Source organism: Balaenoptera ricei, chromosome 4, assembly GCF_028023285.1.
Source record: "Balaenoptera ricei isolate mBalRic1 chromosome 4, mBalRic1.hap2, whole genome shotgun sequence".
NCBI classification, from domain to species: Eukaryota; Metazoa; Chordata; class Mammalia; order Artiodactyla; family Balaenopteridae; genus Balaenoptera; species Balaenoptera ricei.
This window is the reverse complement of record NC_082642.1, coordinates 5,783,722-5,805,563: the sequence shown is the minus strand read 5'-3', so window position 1 is coordinate 5,805,563 and position 21,842 is coordinate 5,783,722. Positions and strand designations below refer to the sequence as shown.

Here is a 21,842-nt window from a genome sequence, read left to right as displayed (position 1 = left end):
AGTCTGTAGTTGCTCCCAAAGTCCACTGCCTCAATTTTGGGATGATTCGTTGTCTATTCAGGTATTCCACAGATGCAGGGTACAACAAGTTGATTGTGGAGCTGCTCCTGAGGCTGCTGGGAGAGATTTCCCTTTCTCTTCCTTGTTGGCACAGCTCCTGGGGTTCAGCATTGGATTTGTCCCTGCCTCTGCATGTAGGTCGCCTGAGGGCGTCTGTTCTTCGCTCAGACAGGAGGGGGTTAAAGGAGCAGCTGCTTCGGGGGCTCTGGCTCACTCAGGCCGGGGGGAGGGAGGGGTACGGATGCGGGGCGAGCCTGCAGCGGCAGAGGCCGGCGTGACGTTGCACCAGCCCGAGGCACGCCGTGCGTTCTCCCGGGGAAGTTGTCCCTGGATCATGGGACCCTGGCAGTGGTGGGCTGCACAGGCTCCCGGGAGGGGAGGTGTGGATAGTGACCTGTGCTTGCACACAGGCTTTTTGGTGGCGGCAGCAGCAGCCTTAGCATCTCATGCCCGTCTCTGGGGTCTGCGCTGATAGTCGCAGCTTGCGCCCGTCTCTGGAGCTCGTTTAGGTGGTGTTCTGAATCCCCTCTCCTCACGCACCCTGAAACAATGTTCTCTTGCCTCTTCGGCAGCTCCAGACTTTTTCCTGGACTCCCTCCCGGCTAGCTGCGGTGCACTAACCCCTTCAGGCTGTGTTCACGCAGCCAACCCCAGTCCTCTCCCTGGGATCCGACCGAAGCCCGAGCCTCAGCTCCCAGCCCCCGCCTGCCCCAGCGGGTGAGCAGACAGGCCTCTCAGGCTGGTGGGTGCTACTCAGCACCGATCCTCTGTGCGGGAATCTCTCCGCTTTGCCCTCCGCACCCCTGTGGCTGCGCTCTCCTCCGTGGCTCTGAAGCTTCCCCTCCACCACCCTCTGTCTCTGCCAGTGAAGGGGTTCCCTAGTGTGTGGAAACTTTTCCTCCTTCACAGCTCCCTCCCAGAGGTGCAGGTCCCGTCCCTATTCTTTTGTCTGTGTTTTTTCTTTTTTCTTTTGCCCTACCCAGGTATGTGGGGAGTTTCTTGCCTTTTGGGAGGTCTAAGGTCTTTTGCCAGCATTCAGTAGGTGTTCTGTAGGAGTTGTTCCACATGTAGATGTATTTCTGATGTATTTGTGGGAAGGTGATCTCCACATCTTACTCCTCCGCCATCTTGAAGGTCTCTCCTATCATATTCTTGACAATCTTGAAAATCAGGATTTTAGTTTGCTTTTGAAACTCTTTGTTTTTGGGATACTGTGGCCATAAAATCTTCTCTCCAAGAAATATGAAACCCCATAAAATTTAAAACATAAATATGCTGTTTTGGGTCCTGCTGTTCTGCCATTAAAGGGCAATTCATGTTCAGATTAAGGAAAGATATCAGGGATAAAGAGAGTTCGTACATAACAATAAAGGGGTCAATTTTCCAAGAAGACAGAAGAATCAATAGTATGTATGGACCCAGTAAGAGACTGTCAAACTATGTCGGGCAAAACCTGATAGAGCTGCAGGGAGAAATAGTTAAATCCACTATTATAGTTGGAGACTTCAATCCCCTATCAGAAATGGATAGATCCAGTGGGCAGAAAACCAGTAAGAACATAGTTGAACTCAACAACTTTACCAATCAACTGGATACAATGGATATGTATAGACTATTTCACCCAACAACAGCAGAATACACACTCTTTTCAAACTCACACAGAAACTTCACCAAGATAGGCCATATTCTGAACCAGAGAACACACCTTAACACATTTAAAAGAATAATAATTATACAATATCTGCTCTTGGACTACAGGAATTAAGCAAGAAAATAATAATAGAAAGAGAGCTGAAAAATCCCCCAATACTAGGAGATTAAACAATACACTTCTAAATAACACATGGGTCAAAAAAATCTCAAGAGAAATTTAAAAAAATATTTTGAACTAAATAAAAATTAAAACACAACTTATCAAAATTTGTGGAATGCAACAAAAGCCATGCTTGGAGGGAAATTTATAGCATTGAATACGTACATTAAAAATAAAGAAAAAATAAAAAAATTTAAAAAATAAAGAAAGAAAGACCAAAAATCAATCATCTAAGTTTCCACCATAGGAAACTGGAAAGGGAAGGGCAAATTAAATCCAAATTAAGCAGAAGGAAAGAAATAAAAATCTGAGCAAAAATCAATCAAATAGAAAAAATCAACAAATGGAAAGCTGGTTCTGTGAAAAAGATCAGTAAATTCTAGGCAGGCTAACTAGGAAAAAAAGTGAGACAAAAATATTACTAATATCAGAAATTAAAAAGGGGACATCACTACAGGCCCCATGGACATTAAACATAATCAAGGAATACTATGAATGACTAGTTAGATTACCTAGATGAAATGGGTGAAATCCTTGAAAGACACAATCTGCCAAAACTCACCCAAGAGAAAATAGTATGAATAGGACTGTTTTTCCTAAAGAAATAGAATCAATAATTAATAATCTTCCAAAACAGAAAGCACCAGGCCCAGATAGGTTTACTAATGAATATTACAAACATTTAAGAAAGAAATTATACTAATTCTCTGTAACCTCTGTCAGAAGATAAAAGCAGAGGAAATACTTCTTAATGCATTCTGTGAAGCCAGCATTACCATAATACCAAAACCATACAAAGATATTACAAGAAAAGAAGGCTACAGACAAATATCTACCATGAACATAGATGCAAAAATTTGTTTTAAATTAGCATGTTGAATCCAACAATGTATAGAAAGAATTATGTACGTGACCAAGTGGGATTTATCTCAGGTATACAAAGCTGGTTCAATGTTCTAACATCAATTAATGCAATCCATCATATCAACAGGATAAGGAAGAAAACGCACATGATCATATCAATAGACGTAGAAAAAGCATTTGACAAAATGCAACACCCAGTTATGATAAAAATGCTCAGTAAACTAGGAATAGATGAGAACTTCCTCAACCTGATAACATCTGTTTGAGTAGTGGTGTGATTTCAGTATAGTATTCAATAAATTACATGAGATATTCAACACTGTACTATAAAATAGGCTTTGTGTTAGATGATCTTACCCCATGGTAGGTAAGTATTCTGAGCACATTTAAGATAGGCTAGGCTAAGTCACAGGTTAGGTGTATTAAATGCATTTTCAACAACAATATTTTCAGTTTATGATGAGTTTAGCAGGACTTAACCCCATCGTAAGTCAAGCAACATCTGTACCACTTATTATATTCTTTTCTGTTCTCTAAATTATCTCAGGGTCCAGTTTTTGTCTTGATTCTTGTCGTGTGTGTGTGTATTGCTGGTTCCCTTTTTACGCCTGTTGACCCTCGGTTGTCCACTTGTGTTTACAACTGAAGCCCTGGGCTGTGGTTCTTCTGCACTGGTGAGCAGGCGTGTTTCCTTAGAGCAGAAAGTCTCTGGAGGTCTGTGCATAGGGGCCTGATGTGGGACTGTTTGCTTTAAGGTAAGAGGGCAGCTTGTCAGCTTTCTCCTTTGTGACACTAACACTCACACTAAAATGTTGGCTTTTGCTAATTGTTCATTCCTTTTTGTTAGATAAAAGGCTGCTTCTTTCTGCCTGGATGAAAATACGAGGCCTCTGCTCGTCCAGATGGGGGCAGAGGAAGTGGAGGTAGGAGAAGTTGATTCATGAAGCTGTTCCTTACGTGGACCTTTAATTCGTCCCCAACCCTGGATTTGTCTTCAGCAGCACTTCAGCTCCCTGTGGTTCTGTGGGGCAGCTCTGTCCACAGCATATTCTGTACTGTTCACATGGCTTTATTTGATGCTTCAGAATTCTCCTTTTTCTTTCCTCTCCAAGAAATTAGTTGAAACTTCTTTTGATGACCCCAGCATAGATTATTTTCAGTGTTGTGGGTTCATCTATATTTTGTTTTTTGAACACTTCCGTATTATCATTTATCAGCTTCTGAGAGGGAGGGAGAGCTGGTGTGTGCTCAGTCCACCAATCTGAACTTCCTTCTATTATTAACTATTAATATTATAGTATCTCCACCGATCTTTCCCTATTTCCACCTCTTCGTAGGATGAAGTCAACCTTCTCTTGGTTTAGGCCATTTGCTATATCTTAGCTCATGAGGCCGTCTCTTTTCATGACTCTGGGATCCTCTTCCATCTAGTATCCTCTCAACTCTCTCTTTCCTTCATTGTGTAAACACCTTCTGTTCTCTCCAATTTTCTTTTTCATTCTCCTTTCGGTGGCACCTCATCTCTTTCTATAAATTCTCATCCAAGCTTACCAGTGGCTTACTCTCCTTCCTGACTTTACAGATGCTAAAACTCAATGTGGTCTAACTCCCTGTCTCTCTCTGATGCAGCTTGGACAGAGCTCACTGACCATCTTTACAGTGTCAGATGCAATAGACAAATGTAAATCTTCTTTGTGTGACCCTGTTAACCACCCCTGACATTATCTTCACCCTGGACTTCTAAGCAAGCCTGTGTTCTACCATTTTTACTCCTTCCACTCTTACCATTTTATCAAATTTCTCTCTCAAGCTCCTTCTCCTACTACCTCTTAAGTGTTGTTACCCAGAGTCCATTCTTGGCAATTGTTCTCCTTAAACTTTTTGATGGCCTGAGTATTCTCACCCCTTCACCATTTTTCACTGTTGTATCTTTTATTTGGGTGCTGTTCTTTCTAAATCACATCTGACAATAATATCATTTATGTTTATTATTGCTCACTCTGTGCTGACCCTATGCTAAGCATCTTCATGCACTATCTTATTGCACCTTCACAGTAACCCTAGGAGATAAGGATTATCATCTACATTCTACAGAAGAAACTGACACTTAGACTCAATAACTTGCCCAAGTTACACAACTAGAGAGTGAAGAGCCAGGAGTTATAGCAAGTGTGTTTTCCTGGAAGGCAGCGCTCTTATTCTTTGGGCTGTGGCCGTCACAGTCCCCTCGTCTCTTCTATGCAGATCATGGGATGCATGTACACCTAGCTGGCCATCAGCCTTCATGGATGCCTGGAATGGGGTTGACTTTCTACTTTAGCATATTTTTTCTAAAGCAGTCACAAGTTTTCCTCTGAGAGTTTCCTGCAATTCAGTGAGTCAACATATTCTCCGGTCTTTGCTTGCATTTCTATTTCTTTTTTTTTTTTTTTTAATTTATTTATTTATTTTTGGCTGTGTTGGGTCTTCGTTTCTGTACGAGGGCTTTCTCTAGTTGTGGCAAGCGGGGGCCACTCTTCATTGCGGCGCGCGGACCTCTCACTATCGTGGCCTCTCTTGTTGCGGAGCACAGGCTCCAGACGCGCAGGCTCAGTAATTGTGGCTCACGGGCCCAGTTGCTCCGCGGCATGTGGGATCTTCCCAGACCAGGGCTCGAACCCGTGTCCCCTGCATTGGCAGGCAGATTCTCAACCACTGCGTCACCAGGGAAGCCCTCTATTTCTTAATAAAGTAGGGTAAGCACACAACACACAACACTTATACACACCCCTATTCTCTTAGGCAAAGGTGTATATTCATAACCATATTAAAAGTGCCATTCATTTATTTTAAAAAAAAAACCTCTGTATTGTGGTGGTTCTAGGCAAATAAAGGCAGGAATTGAAATGATGAGCGGCATTTTAAAATTAATTCAAATTTATACTTTGGTCCTTTACATCCCATGCTTTGATGTACAGATACACATTACATGGAAGATTCTCAGAAAAGAAGAGAGAAAATTGTGAGATCCAAGGGCCACTGGAAACAAGAGCCCAGATAGAAAGCTCCCACGTAAACTTTCCTGGGGGCAATGCTTTTCCCACTGCTGGATGCTGTTCTTGCCCTCTGCGCTCTGTTTGAGGTCTGCAGCAGCATTCCCATCCTTCAACGTGGGATCTCAGATCATGAAACCTTTCTAATGTCTTTCCAGTTTCCAGATTACATTGACCAGTAATCAGTCTTGGGAGCTCTCAGGAACTCTGTCTTGCTGCCTCCCTCACGCAGTGAAAAGATGCTGCTGGGCTTTTTGGACCAGCTCTAAGCACTTGTTTATCTCCTTGGCCTCTTCTCTTAATCTCCAGAGTGCGTCCAAGTCTAACAACAAAGAGACATAGAATCAGAATAGCTAACTGTATCACATTTATATTTTGTCTTTCTGTTTTGTCCTGGGCCCTTACCTATGTCTTTCTTCATTTTATTTGCCAGTGCCGTGGTGCATGGCCGTGCACTGTATCACTCCTAGGGTTACCATCTTCTTGGACTGCAGAGAAAGCAGTACCCTCTGTAGTGCAGTGTGTTGGCACCTACAGGTCTGCCCTGAGCGGGAAGCTTGATACCAGTTTGTGAATTAAGAAGTGGAGAAGAATGGGGGCTTCCCTGGTGGCGCAGTGGTTGAGAATCTGCCTGCCAATGCAGGGGACACGGGTTCGAGCCCTGGTCTGGGAAGATCCCACATGCCGCGGAGCAGCTGGGCCCGTGAGCCACAGCTACTGAGCCTGCGTGTCTGGAGCCTGTGCTCCGCAACAAGAGATGCCGCGATAGTGAGAGGACCGCGCACTGCGATGAGGAGTGGCCCCCGCTTGCCACAACTAGAGAAAGCCCTCGCACAGAAGCGAAGACCCAACACAGCCATAAATAAAATAAATAAATAAAAATTAAAAAACAAAAAGAAAATGCTCCCTATTTCACTTACAAAATTAAAAAAAAAAAAAAAAGAAGTGGAGAAGAATGTAATGGCCACCACTATACTGCACTAAATTTTGCAGAGTTAATTTTGTCAAGGGATATGAATTGTTTTAAGTGACATGTTGGGATACTCACCACTATATGAATGAGGAAGACATTGAATTGTTTTAAGTGGACATGTAAGGCTTTCATTTTGACAATAGCTTTGTTAGATATCCATGGATGGAGGGAATAATAACAATAGTAAATGAAACATTTGGGTTTAAAAATCCTCTCTCTATTACTCTTTAAAACACTCTCTCATATTAAGAAAAGACAGTATATCTCAAATTTTAAAGTACAAGAATACTGATCTTGTGGACGAAACAAGAGCAATCATCAGAGCATATCCCATGGATCAGAATGGAGAATAATTTCATATTTCTTTGAATATTGTGTAAAGTTTTAATGAAAATACTGTATAGTGACATACAGTATATAGTGATAGGTCTGTACCTTTATCCCAAATATCTCAATAACCAAGGCCAATGTTTATTCATTAATTCATTTAAAAAATTATTGAACATTAAGGATAAGGGACTAAGAATGATCCCTGTATACTGAAGCCAAGTGGAATACTACATATTAAGATATGAGGCTTTGAGAATGTACAGTACACATTTTCAATACATATTTCAAAAAACATTTTAAAAATATTTTTTAAAGTTTCTGTTGATAGGAGAGAGATGTAGAGTTCAGAATAAGAAAATATTCATGACTGAAAAAATAACCTGGCACCATTTTACCTTTAATTTATTTCTAGCTTCCTTTCAAAGGAAAGGCTACACGGTCAAGACACCCAAGGTTATCACTACAGTCTTTGGGAATTTCCTTCCTATTGCCCCTCAGTAACTGCTCCAGAGACTTCTTCAATCATTTCTCCTCAATCCCTCTCAGGTTAAAGAATTTTCATCACTGAGAATTCTCAAAGTAATACTTCACAGGAAATTACAAAAGAAGAACCCAGATCTTTGAGTAATAGAACTGTTATTATAAAAGTTAAATACCCTCCCACCAAATTACTCCTTTGTAAAAGGTTTATCCTTAAGACTTTAAAACTTTTAAATAAATATAGGCTGAGGCCAAAGGGGAAAAAAAAATGTTCAGTGTGGTATAGGCAATGTTAAAGCAGAACTTTGAAATCGAATTTTCCAGCTACCAATTAATATTGCAGAATTATTGAGATATTTGAATTATTGAAATATTGCAGAATGTTTTCATTTAGGCTATGGCACCTGACACTATCCAAACATAATTGGTCTCAGGAAATATGTCCCTTATTATTAGGGACTGGCTCATTACAAATCAGATTGGTTTGTGAATCGACCTAAGCAGTTTATAATCTTAATTTTTCATCATTCATATCACATTGTCATAACTGCTGTATTTCAAAGAAAAGTGATCCAAATCCCCAAGTCCTAAAATGGTTGATATGCTCAGAGAAATTCAATAAATCCTCTTGAGGTCTAGTTAATTAATCAATTCTGTTTACCTCAGAAACTAAAACCTTAAGAAAATCTGACACTCTTTGGAATTTTGAGTTTGGGAATTTCAATGTAACCAATGTCATATGATACCAGGATTCACTGTGTAAAGCCAGAATTTAATCAATGTTGTAAAATCACAACATTCAGATTGTAGAGAAATAAACACCCTAATGTCTGTCAAGGGAGTGATGGGGCTAATTAATGAAAGTCTAGCTGGGACTGCAGAAAGGTTGATGGCAATTTAGTTTTGTCTCTGTTTTTCAATCTCAGAAGTTAAAAAGTAATCTCTGTCCCCATTTTGGGGAAAGGGGGTTCTCTAAAGAGGTGCTGTGGACACAGAGATGAACTACCCAGATCATCCCAGAAGACAGTCTCCAGCTGTCAGCTTCCCAGGGTTTGATGCATCTGCAGAGAGGCAACTTGCTCAAGCACACATTTTTTTCCAGGCAGAACACAGCCAATGACTGATCAAGATGGGGTATAAAGACCCAGCCATTTTGGCCCAGTGGGGTCACTTCTAATGGTATGTATACACTCCCAAGCTCTCCACGGGGACTTCTTCCTCTGCCCCATGCTTCTTCCTCCCCTTCCCTTCCAAAGATGTTTATACCAAATTCCGTCTCGGTATCTGATGCTGGAGAATCAGACCTTCAACAAAGGATAAAGTGACATCCTGAGATATATACTATCCTGTGTTAGTTTGGGGGAATTATGAAAAACACATGGCCATACACAATTAAGAGAAAATGTATTATCAAACACAAAGAGACAGACAGGCAGATTAGAAACTGTTGAAATCTTCCTATCGGTCTGTAGCGCTTCCTCTTTTACTGTAAAAATTGCCAATTTAAACAGTAATATTTTTAAAAGAGAATTCGATGAAAAAGGATCAAAGCAGCTGAAAAAATATTGTAATGTGGAAGCCTTGGGAGAAATATACAGAATTCTAAGAATATGAAAGGGATTGCAGAAAACACTTTCATTAAATCAAGCCAAATAGAAATCATTTTGATGTGAATGACCTACTGAGGATTGTGTCTTTGGATGAACAATTTAATGAACTTGCTATTTAATTAGTACCTACAATGTGTTGGGCCGGCTGCTAGGTGCAGCAAGAGTTACAACAAAGTGAGCAAGAGGTTTGTGCTTTCCGGACACAGAATCAAATAAAGAAACCTGTTAATTGCATTTAAAATGCTGTAGGGTTCCAGAGAGAGAGAGACAGACAGACAGGGAGAGAGAGACAGAGACAGAGATTGAAGTTTTGTTTGAGGGAAGAAGAAAAGCTTCATGGAGTAGATGTATCTGAAAGAGGCTATAAAAAATGAGTAAAATTCTGCCAGTTAGGATTGAAGGGATATGGAGTGAAAGGTGAGGCAACAGCATGAACAGTGGAAAGGAAGTATTCTACATCGGGTGCTTTACCTGACTTCCTTTGGTCTCAGTGTCTCACGCACAGAGAGAAATAGTTGGACAAGATTAGGGCTTTTTGAACTGCGTCTCTTGAAACACAGTTAACCCATTAAATAGTTCTTCTAGGTGAAGATAGAGGATAGTCTGTTCTTGGAGGATAGTCCTTGGAAAATGGACCTATAGTCTATAAGCATATATACTTGAATTTCTTGCCAATGTGCATAGATTAGGAAGACTTGTTTTCTTTTTCTTTTTAAAAATTCAGGCCCGAGCTTGCTCTTTCAAATAAAAATGTATGCGTGAGTACACTACCACAGCGCGAGGGTGCCAGATCCAATTAAATGTTAGCCCGGGCTCGGATGCGTCTGCTCTGCGTGTGTCCACCAGCGCCCAGCAATAGTTGTGCAACAGCGAGGGAAGGGGTGGAATGCTAAGTCGTGACACTATCTTTTACAGGTTTTATCTGAAGGGTTTGTAAGCTTCTTGTCTTTTATTTTGGTGAAGGAGAATGTGAGCAGGTGGCAGATATTGCCGGCGATGTAACTTTGAAATAAAAAAGACCAACTGCCTCCTGTTTCCAGGCTCTAGATTAGAGCATATTGAAGAGTATTCTTAGAGTGTGAGGTAAAGTGGCAAATAAAGGTTACTGTTTGCAACTGCATATCTTTGTGAAATTGTGTGATTTTAGCAAAATACAAAAGTAAATGAGATGTTGAGGTTGGTATGATTGCAGTGTCATCTATAATATCACTCCAGTTTTCAGTTTCTTATGTTATCAAAACTGGCTCATTGCTCCCATTTAGTGATGTTGAAATTTTTAAGGGCTATAAATTTGGATATGTTTAACATCTTTGCACAGAAAAAAACAATAGTTCCGGCTGTTTTAAACAACTGGAGCCCTGTGTATAATTTTACTTGAAAAAAATGACTGTCTTAAAAGTTTAGAAGCCTCTATGAGATCCCTTCCATATAGATAATTTAATAATCTCTTCTGATTTTAAAGAATTCCCTATTGCTAGATGTGTATTTGCAAGAAGTAAATGGATGAAAAAGGGTCCTCATTATTATTATGCATAAAATAAAAACAGAGCAAGGTGGCTTTTTGTTGTCACTACTAAAATTTTGATAGATTAAAAAAAATAAGTGAAACAAAAACAGTGCAATTATCATGGTTTATGAAGGAAGATTAGTGAGCACCAGCTCATGTCTAGAACAGTAATTGACACATAGTAACTGTTCATTAAATGTTTGTTGGGTGAATGAGGATTCAAGGATATTAATTCCTAATGGGGACGGAAAGGAAAAGCCAAATCCACAGCAATCAGGGTTGTAGAGATTGCTTATTTGACTAAAAATAAGCAGAGTATAAATCAGTATAAAGAAGTTTCAAAATATTTGAAAATAAAATGAGAATAACAGTGAGTTCAATGAAAACTTGAAGTTCTTAAGATATCCAAAATAAAGTTTCATAGCTAAAGAGAAGTTTTGAATAGCTAGACTATAATAACAATTTTTTATATATCTAGCATTTGGACCAAAAATAGAATATATTTTAAAATTAAAGAAAAACCTGAACACTTCATATTTCAGAGTAGAACTGAGGAAAAGAGAAAATGTAAGAAAACCTACAAATGAAGGGATAATTAAATGTGATTACTAACATTTTAGTACAATGTCGATAGTAATTTCCAGGAAGCCTATTGGAAAAAAATTGAATAGCAGAATCATAAGAGAATCATAGGAGAATATATACAAGGAAATTGCAGTTATGGAAATCAATAAAAAAACATCAATTTCTAATGAGCAATGTCTCTCCCTTGGGAGAATTAACCTTTCCAAAAAGAACCAGTGAAAGATGAATAGTGGGGAATGGATGGAAGGCCAGGGGAAAGATTGATCACATCTTCAGTACGTAATCACAAAGCTTACAGCTGTAAGGTGTAAGCCCTAAATTCATCTATTTCTAAATCTTGCTTTTAACAAGAAAAGCAGCTTTATTCCCATTTGACAGATGAAATGACTAAAATCTAAAGAGATTTCTGAGTGAAAAAAAAAATAGAGCAGCTTTTTAATGTAGCACTTTCTATTGTTAATTTGAATTTTATTTCAAAAATTTATTGTCAAAATGTGATTGTCGAGAGCCATTAAAAATGTCAGGAGATTGTTTGCTTTATTGTTTTGTCAGCTCTTCCAATCATATTTAACTTAATGTTAGTTAAATATCATAAGATGTACTTAGCGGTTATCTGTCATTTTATGGGGGAGGGAGTGCCCCGTACCATCACTCCGTCTTGCTGTGACGCCTCACTGCCCTTTCAGGAGCCTTCTTCATTGTGTGTGGTCTTGGTGGGAGTTGATGCCAGTCTCCCCCAATGGACACCCCCTCCTGCCTGTAAGCAAGGAAGCCAGGAAGAGTACAAATGCTCTTGCTACCTGGCTCTTTGCATCTCCCAGGGTCTCTCCTTAGCCAAAGCCTCTGCCCTCCCCTTACTCTCTGACTCCTCTGCAGATTATCAATGAATTCTCTTTATCTTAAGTTAGCCAGGGTCATTTTATGATGCTTGCAACCAGGGCCACTGAACGTTGCAATATTTATTTAGAAAAGACAGTGGTCATCTTCTCATAGTAATATTAATCCTTTAGACCCTGGACAGTCTTTAGTGATGCTTTAACCAATCCACACATTTTGTGATTGAAGAAGCAAAGGTTAAAGAGTATTGTGGGCTGAGCTGTGTCTGCCCAAAATTTGTGTTGAAGCTGTAACCCCCAGTACCTTAGAATGTGACTCTATTTCCACAGAGGGCCTTTAAAGAAGTAATTAAGTTAAAATGGGGTTATTAGGCCAGGCCCTAATCCATTATGACTGGTATCCTAATAAAAAGAGGAGATGAGGACGCAGAAACACCAGTCCTGGGCGTCCACAGAAAGGTGAACATGTGAACAGGCAGAGGGAAGGTATCTGCTATAGACAATATTTGTGTCCCCTCCAAATTCCTGTGTTGAGACCTAATCACCAATGTGATGGTATTTGGAGGAAAGGCCTTTGAAAGGTAACTAGGTCATGCGGGCTCTGCTCTCATGAATGGGATTAGCGCCCTTATAAAAGAGACCCTAGAGAGTTCCCCTGTCCTTTCCTCCATGTGAGGACACAATAAGAAGACAGCCCTCTATGAACCAGGAAGCAGGCTCTCACCAGATACTGAATCTGCCTGTACCTTGATCTTAGACATCCGAGCCTCCAGAGCTGTGAGAAATAAGTATTTGTTGTTTAAGCCACTCAGCCTATGGTATTTTTTAAATAACAGCCTGAACTGACTAAGGGTCCAAGGAGAATTGCTTCAGAGGAAACCAAACCTGATGACACCTTGATCTTGGACTTCTAACCTCCAGAACTGTGAGAAAATAAATCTCTGTTGTTTAAGTCACCCAGTCTTTGGTATTTTGTTATGGCCGCCCTAGCAAACTAATACAAAGGAGTGATACTGGTTATCCAATACTACACTGTTGGCCACGGCAAAGTTGGACCCGAATCCAAATCAAAAACTTCCCCGGCAAGTGCTTATGCTAATCCACGCTTGCAGCAGTAAATTTGGGTCATACGTATTATGGTTACCATAAATGCTATTTCTAGCAAGATTTTGGTTAATAATGCAACTAGCATGGCACTTCCGGTTACACTTAATAATCTGTAAAAATGGCTCTAAATCTGAAACTGGATACAAGAATATGGCAAATCATTATATTAATATTCACACATAAAATGACTGTCTATTTTCAGATTCCCAGTTCACATGATTTCTAAAAATCTATTAAATTTGGATGAAGGTTTGTTTTTCAAGACCCACATTCCAGAGTATGAGTCAGTGGGTCTTAAGAAAAGTCCACACTCATCTGTGATTATAGAAATAAATTACCTTCTAAGCTTTGACCAAACAGCTTTACAGCTTCTGCCAAAGTCCATAATCAATCTTTTTCTTAACTTATTTTGTAACTTAAATGCTGTTAAATGTTACCAAAGGAATAATGCTAAATAGAAATACACAAAAAAGAAAGGAAAGGCAGCGTATACTTAATTCAGTGGAAAATCAGGGTGACTAAAAGCTTCTCTAGGGGGTTGAATTGATTCAATTAACTGTCATAGTTAAATTAATCCCATTAGAGAAACACACACTATCTAATGCTCTAGCAAAAGTAACTTTCTGTGGCCCTGTGGTCTCCCAGCAATTAATATAGGTAGGTAAACACACATCCCCTAAAGCATTTTAACCCATTGTAGTTCGAAGGAGGCTTAATCAGAATATTCTTATTTTCTGGTCCATCCTTGAAAGAAGCTCAATATCTGGGATATTATTGTCAGGTGAATCACCCTCAGAAGTTTATAAAAAGAAATTTCCCTTAAAGCTATCCTCACATTGAGTAAATACTTTTCCCTAACTTTTGTGTAGTCCATCAGCAGGACACATATATTTGTATGAAGGAAAGCAGGACTTATCTTCAATGAATTATGTGGAAAAGAGAAAGGCAGCCATGCCATGCCTTGAAAACTTCTACAGGAAGTCTGAAATGATGAAGATTTGAACATAGTGCCCTAGAAAACTAAAATGGGTGACATGTCCTAATGCAAATATGTAGACTCCTTGGAAATTAGAAGTTAAAGCAACACCACTTAAAATAGCACCAGATTCTTAGGGATAAAGCTGACAAAGGTCTGTAAATTGAAAACTACAAAACATTGTTTAGAGAAATTAAAGAAAACTTAAATAAATTGAGAGACGTTCTTTGTTCATAAGATGGAAGACAATATTGTTAAGATGTCAGTTCCTCCCAAACTGATCAATAGAGTCAATGCAATCCCAATTGAAATACCAATACACATTCCTGTAGAAATTGACAAGCTGATTTTACATTTCAAACAGAAATGCAAAGACCTAGAATAACTAAAAGGCATGAAGTTGGAGGACTAACACAATCTGGCTTTGAGACAAATTATAAATATGTATATATAAAACTGTAAACGTATTACACAGGGCATCACTGGCATCAAGATAGGTAAATGCATTAAAGGAAAAGAATGGAGTCCAGAAGAGACGCACAGGTATGTGGACGCTGATTCCTGGCAAAAGTTTAAAGGCAAATCAATGAAGAAAGGTTATATTTTCAACACATAATGGTAGATTAGATATTGATATGCAAAAGAGGAGAGTTTATATCTTGTCCAACTTAAAATCGACAATGAACCTAATATAGAGCTTAAACTTATAAAACTTCTAGGAAAAAATTTTGTGACCTTGGGTTAGGCACAATACTATACTGTATTAATACTTTGCTATAATACTAAAGACAGAACCCAAAAGGATAAAAAAATGAATAAACTGTACTTCATCAAAATTTGAAACTTCTGCTATTCAAAAAACACTGTTAAAAGACAAGACGGAGACTAGAAGAAAATAGTTGCAAAGCATATGTCTGAAAAAGGGCTTGTATCCAGAATATATTCAGAACTTTCAAACCTTAATAATAAAAAAGAAAAACCCCAGTTTTTAAAAAGGGACCAAAGAGTTGAAGAGACACTTCACAAAGAAGACGTATGGATAACAAACAAGCATTTGAAAAGATACTCAATGTCATTTGACATTAGGGAAATGCAAAAACAAGACAAAAAAACCAAACCACAGTGAGGTGTCACTACACACCTATAAAAATGGCCAAAGTTAAGATTGATCATACCAAATATTGGTGAGGATATGAGGAACTGAACTCACACACTGTGGGTGGGTATATTAAGCAGTACAACCACTTCAGAAAACAGTTTGGCAGTTTCCTTAAATGTCAAGTAAACACTTACTATGGGACCCAGGCATCTATTTCTGGTATTTTCCTAAAATCTAATGGGAAAATATAGGGAACTTGGAAGTATCACACACACACACACCCCTAACTGTCTCGATTGACTTAATTCTTAATTCTCTGTTACGTGTACAGTGACAGAATGTATTTCTAAAGTATTGATTGCCTCATTATCACTTGGCTTTAAAGGTCTTTAATACACTTACTAACTTCCTACTATGTGTGACAGTCTCAAACTTCCAGTGGCTCCTGAAAAACACAAATTGCACCTTCCAAAAGTTCTTTCTTCCATTTCAATTTCCCAGATTTGATGTGCAAGTAAATCCACCCTCGAATGGCTAAAAACTCCAAATCGGTTCCTTGGGAGAAAGGGGACTGAGTCCATAACTTTTCTATTTTCAAATCACTTTGTTCATAAGTATTAACTTGAAGGCTATTTCTGGATCAATCAGATTCACACTGAGGTCTCTTAAAATTTTTTTAACCACTTTTATTCTTTCAATTTTGAAAGTAAAATAAAAAATTCTTCAATCTGACCTAAATTCTTTCATTTTATGCTCTTCAATAGAATAACTCAGAATGAGTCAAGTTTCTTCAAGCTTCCTAACACCTTTCTTTCCATACCTCTGTCCTTTATCCTACAGAAGCCTCAGGACTTATTCCTCCTCTTATCTCACCAGCTCAGGACCCCCAGCAGGCTCAGTTATACATACAACAGCTGACCACATACTCCTCCTTTATCACTTTAATCACTTGCTAGCATTGCCATTTCCCTTCTACCTCTTGTCTTTTTCTACACCCCACCTACCTAGCCCTAATCTCAAACCAATCCAATATCTTAGGTACTCAAATTCTGCTGGAGAAAACACACCACCATGCCAGCAGGTGCCCATGTGCCCACTCACAGCTGGGCTGCAGTCCTCCCTGGCCAACCATTTACGTGTTCCTAGTGAGTATTCTCTGCCATCACTCATGAAGGCAAGTCACAACCATCGGGAAACCGTCCACTTGTCCTTCGCCTTCCCTGCTGCCCCACCATCCTACTTCCTCTATGTGAAAGGGGTACCAACGCAGTTGGGGTGAACTTTAATTCAGGATCAGATATTTGAATTAGCCTTATCTGATAGTTTCTTGGGCTTTGACCCCTGGAAATTTGCTCCAGGAGCTGTGCCAAGGCATCGAGAAATATGCAAAGGAGGACAAGGAGAAAGGTATAATGCTAAGAGAGAGGAGAGTGAGATTGTCTGGGGGGAATTGCAGAGGCAAAACCTTCAATTAAAGCCTTGAACTGGAACTAGGAGAAAAGAGGAATACAGGCTTTTCCAGTGAGAGAAACAGTAATGGAAAAGCGTGGAAGCACAAGCTCATCTGGGGAGTCCAGTTGTGAGAGCATAGAGCCCATGAGAGTGGAAAGCAGTGGGAAGAGGTAAGGCTGCCCTGGAAGGAGATGCTGAATTTGGAAGCCTCTTCTATGCCAGGTCAAGACATTTTTACTTCATCCTAGAGTAAGGAAGGTTGTTATCTAATCAGAGAAAGAAATCAGGATCCTTAAGATGTTAATGATAAAGCTTCAGCCCTCCTTCCTGCAGTTTAATAGAAGGTCCACCTAGCAGGAAAAAAAATTTCACATCTGAGGAGCTTCTAGGAGGGAAAAATCTGCTACCTCCGTTATCTACCCAAGAAACGAAGTGCTGAGGAGAGAAAGTGAAGAGGATTGGCTCTTTCGAGAGAAAAACTTCATTATTTGTGTGTTTGAGATAATGATTATCTTTTTCCCTATTACTTAAAATTTTAAGCAATTAAGCTACTAACCTCAGCAACAAGTGGAAAATATTCTGACAAATCAACACCCTTACTTAACATTCCCTGAGCCTTTTCACTTATTATTTGTGGTGTAACTCCAGTCCTGCGGAACCAGACCAAAAGGATATCAAAAGGATTTCCTGTCAGTAAAGGACAAAAGGATAGTATTATTTAAAAATTTGGTGTAGTCAGAGGAACAGAGAAAAGCACAAGGAAGACCTGGAAAAGGGCCTTTGCAGGCAAAATTTATTGGAATTTTTGAGCTAAAGAGAGTGTGATAAAATCCCTAAACAAGACAAAGAAATTAAGGTACTGTGCAATTTGGGACCCTAAGGAGAAATGCAGAGAGTTTGGGAAACATTACTACAGAGCCTAAGAAGCATTTTTAGGTACAGTTGTGTCTTGGAATCTCATTACCGTAATACTGCCTACAGTAAAACATAGGAGAGATAGTGTTTGCCGTGAATTTCTATGGCTTTGTGACTTTGGGCAAGTTTTAACCTCTCAAATCCTTAATTTCCTATCCATGAAAAGAGGCTGATAATAATAGTACTTGCTTTATAAATTGTTGTTAAGGGTTAGAAATAATCAATGCATGTAAAAGACTTAGTGTCTGGCGTATATTAAATGCTTATCGTATGTTATCTATTATTATAAAAGGCAATAATTAGTGGGAAGAAATCTTGAAATTGCTTTTGTTTTCATGGAACTGAAACTGAGTGTAGGTTTTGAGTTAGTCTTTTCCGTAATGATTAAAAGCTAAATGCTTCCACTTTTGTTCACCAACAGCTATATCTCTTTCCCAACATTTCTTTTTTTCCTGAAGAAATTCAATAACAATATGCAAATTCCTTTTTCTCCCAGGTTTTATGTGCATGTGTGCTTAGGGAAACAACATATTTATATATTTCTGACTTTGTTTTCAGTTGAATACTTACACATTTATCTTTTAAAGAAACAGATAGCAAATGGCAATACTCTCAAACAACAGAATTTTTTATGAAAAGAGGAAGGATTGGCTTACGGGTATTTAAATGAGGTTAAACTCCACGTGGTTGAGGTCATAAGTCCTCCTCTGTTTTACTTTGAGAGTCGGCCTCAAAGAGGTACCTAAACATATTTAATTTTATTTTTAAAAGCCATGTCTAATGAGTATGATTGTAAGAGAAACAGTGATTAGTTATTTGTTCGAAGGAGCAGATTAGAATTGAAAGTTATTTATAAAGGGAATAAAAACAATTCTGTATAATCACTGCTATTGTTAGTGGGGGGGGGGGAGTTGAAATCAGAGATAAACCTTATTTTTTGAGAAAGAATGGAACCTCTTCAGAAGTGCCAGGAGAGCTATGGGAATTTTAGGAGACCCTGACCCAAATTACTTCTAGAACGAAAATTTCTGTTCCTTCTCTATATAATTATTAAAATGAAAGTTGTAAAATTTTCTAAAGGCTGATATAATAATGTTTACAGCTATACGTACAAGTGACAAAGAGCTGTAGTTTATGGAAAATAAAGGCAAAACTTATGTTCCTGTGATATTGACTAACTAGAAAGGGGAGGGTCTTATGTTATCCTAATTACCCATAGTTTTTTAAAAAATCGATTCTTCTTTTGTCACGATGATGAAAGTGGCTGTGGTTTTCTTTTACTAAAAGGTATGTGTGTTTATTGCTGATGTCTTTGTAAACATGGAGCTGGGGGTTGTGATCCATCTTTATGTAATTCGCTAGGCACAGGCTTTGTTGTCCTTAAACAGAGTGCCAAAGCTGACATCACCATCCTTGTTCTCACAGGGCTCCAGCTGGATGAACTGTGGGGCATGTGCCCTGACTTCATGTTCAGCATCAGGGTCAAAGCAAAGGGAGGGCTGACAATGATTCCATTGTGAGCTCTCTATGGAAATGCCATGAGGATTCTCTGTCAAGCTCAGTGTCCATTGCACCACCATCCACCCCTCTCCTTCCCAGTGAGATCCTGTATCAAGCTTTATTAATGCAACCCAGATGAGTAAGGAAGAGAGGAAGAATGAGGGGGAAATGTAAGTCAGAACAGTCATTATTCTATTCTTCATCCGAAAGTCGTGAATCTTATTTTTTCTGCTTCTGTAATTTCTACTCTAAAATCTTAGAAAAACTTAAATGCCATTTTATACATATGGTAAAAGGGACCCATAGTGTTCAAAGTACTGGCTCTAGGAGTAGAAACCAGCAGTTCTCTAACCTATTTAGATTCTGACTACCACGTATCAATATTATTTTGGTACTCTTTAACACATGCTAAATCTGTCTCCTTGGTTGAGGAGAATCTATCTGTCTGCGTGGAGTATCAGGACATAGAAAAATGTACAGTTGGTATCCTTCTTAGCTTTAAAAGACAAGCTGTCAGAAAAAAATGTAAAAAACTTTAAAATGGGCAAAAAAAAAATACTAAGTGCTCTGTTAGGGTTATCTCTTTCTTACATTATCTTCAAACTTTTACAACTCTGATAATAATCCAAAAAAAGTTTTTATCCATAGAAATAAAGATGTGTTGTATGTGGTGAAACTTAATTAGTTATTGCCTGGTGGGTATTGACAGTTTCACATCTATTTGTATATCTGTGTCCTAAGGACTCTCCTTTGACTAAGTTGTAACATCTTCTTGGTTCCCTCACCCATTAATGAGTTAAGTAAAATCTTTAATACATGTTTGCTTTATATTTGTATGACAAACATGGTTTTCCCATGGTTTTTAAAAAAATTATCCTTTATTTTTAAAAAAATTAAAAAACATTTAAAAAAAATTATCCTTTATCAAGAACTTAAAACAATCAGTAGACTCTTCTTTCTTTGAATTACAAACCTATAGGTAGAAGAAATCTCCACAAAATGAGAAATGTTTTGACTTGCTTAATAGATTCTTATCAAATATTTCTGTCTTTGCTGTTCAAAGATAGTCCTAAAGATAATGCGTTAATGATGTGTTAATATGCTTTGGAAGCTGCCAATCTGGGATCATTGGTCCATACAGAGTCTGGGGTTAAGATGGAAGAGGCTGTGAGGAATTCTTTACTAAGACTGCTGGTGAGGCATTCACGTCAATGTGCTTCTCAAAAGGATGGAAGCCTCTTAAACTTAATGGAGAATTAAGCTGAAGGTAAATAGCTCAGATAATTGTTCAGTTGGTTTAACTGGTTTGCAGCAAGAATGCCTCTCTCTCCTTCCCTAATATAACTGTGCCCTAAATGTCTCCCTACCTTATTGTTTTGTCTCATGCTTGACTCTGAAAACAAATATAAATATTTGAGGAACCATAAAGCCAATGAAATAATAATAGATATTATTTATTGGAAAGCTACTATTTACAGATATTTTGCATTTATTACCAGAGTTATTCCTCACAGCAACTCTATCTGGAAAGTATTATTACCTATATTCTATATATGAGAAAACCAGTGCCCAAAGAGGCAAAATAATTAGCAGGGCTGAGCTTTGAACCCATTTTGGCTTGACTCTGAAGCCACTGGGTTCAGCCATTATGCAATACGGAGCCTGTGTTGCTGGGCTCTGGAGTTCTGTCTGGCTCTGAATCCTGGTTCAGCCACTTCAGCTCCCCCCAAGATGACAGGCATTTAGGAGATAGATAAGAAGAGTGAAATGGAAACGTCTGAAATACAAGAGGAGGACCACGAAAGCAAATGGCCAAGGAGGGAAGAGAGGAGAGAATTCTAGAAAGAATTGAAGGATCAACTGTGTCAAATAGTTTAAGAATGTCAACTAACATAATGAAAATGAGTTTGTGTGGAGCAATAGGAGGTGATCAATGACAAACTTCGCCAGGAAATTTTAGCAGAGTGGATGCAGAAACCAGGTAAGAGTCTGTTGAAGGCAGATGGAATGAGGGGATATAGAAGAAAGAAATTGAAGACGCAGGAGAGAGAGATGCTGGTGGAAGTACCTAAGAGACCTTAGACAAGTAGAAAAGACCATCTAAAAGAGAGACAGATGCATGAGCCTTGGACATCAGAACGGGAAAACACCTGGCCAGCTTTTATTTTCCTGTGAAGTAGGAGAGAAGGTTGCTGCTGAAGAAAGAGAGCAGGCTGTAAGGGCGGCAGGGACAGCGAAGAACAACAGAGCAATTTGCTGATGGTTTTGATTTGCCACTGTGACTATTTATTTGTTTATTGGCCACGAGGCTTGTGAGGTCCTAGTTCCCTGACCAGGGATCGAACCCGGGCCCTCGGCAGTGAAAGTGCAGAGTCCTAACCACTGGACCACCAGGGAATTCCTGCCATTGTGACTACTTATTATGACCATATAAATATTTGTCCATAGAGGGCTGCAGACCAGCTGTGACTGGGCATCTGAAAGAGTGATTGGTCTGCATGGTGGTGTGGTTTCTCCAGTATGACTCAGGATCCTAAAATGTTCGATTGTATTAAGATTAGAGTTTGGTAGGTAAGGTGGGTGAGGTGTAGAGAAGAGCTAGGTGTGGAAGGGAAATGGCAATGCTAGCCAAAGTGACTAAAGGGAAGAGGAGGAGGAGGAGGGATGTGGTCTCACTGTATATAAAGCAACTGAGCCTCGTTG

At 39.1% G+C, this 21,842-nt stretch overlaps 1 non-coding gene across 1 annotated transcript; it reads right to left on the bottom strand.

Annotated features, from left to right (window-relative positions):
• Window positions 1-21,463: 21,463 nt before the first annotated feature.
• Window positions 21,464-21,536, bottom strand: TRNAE-UUC (transfer RNA glutamic acid (anticodon UUC)). The gene has a single exon. It is a non-coding gene; the product is annotated as a tRNA-Glu (tRNA).
• Between the last annotated feature and the right edge of the window lie 306 nt (window positions 21,537-21,842).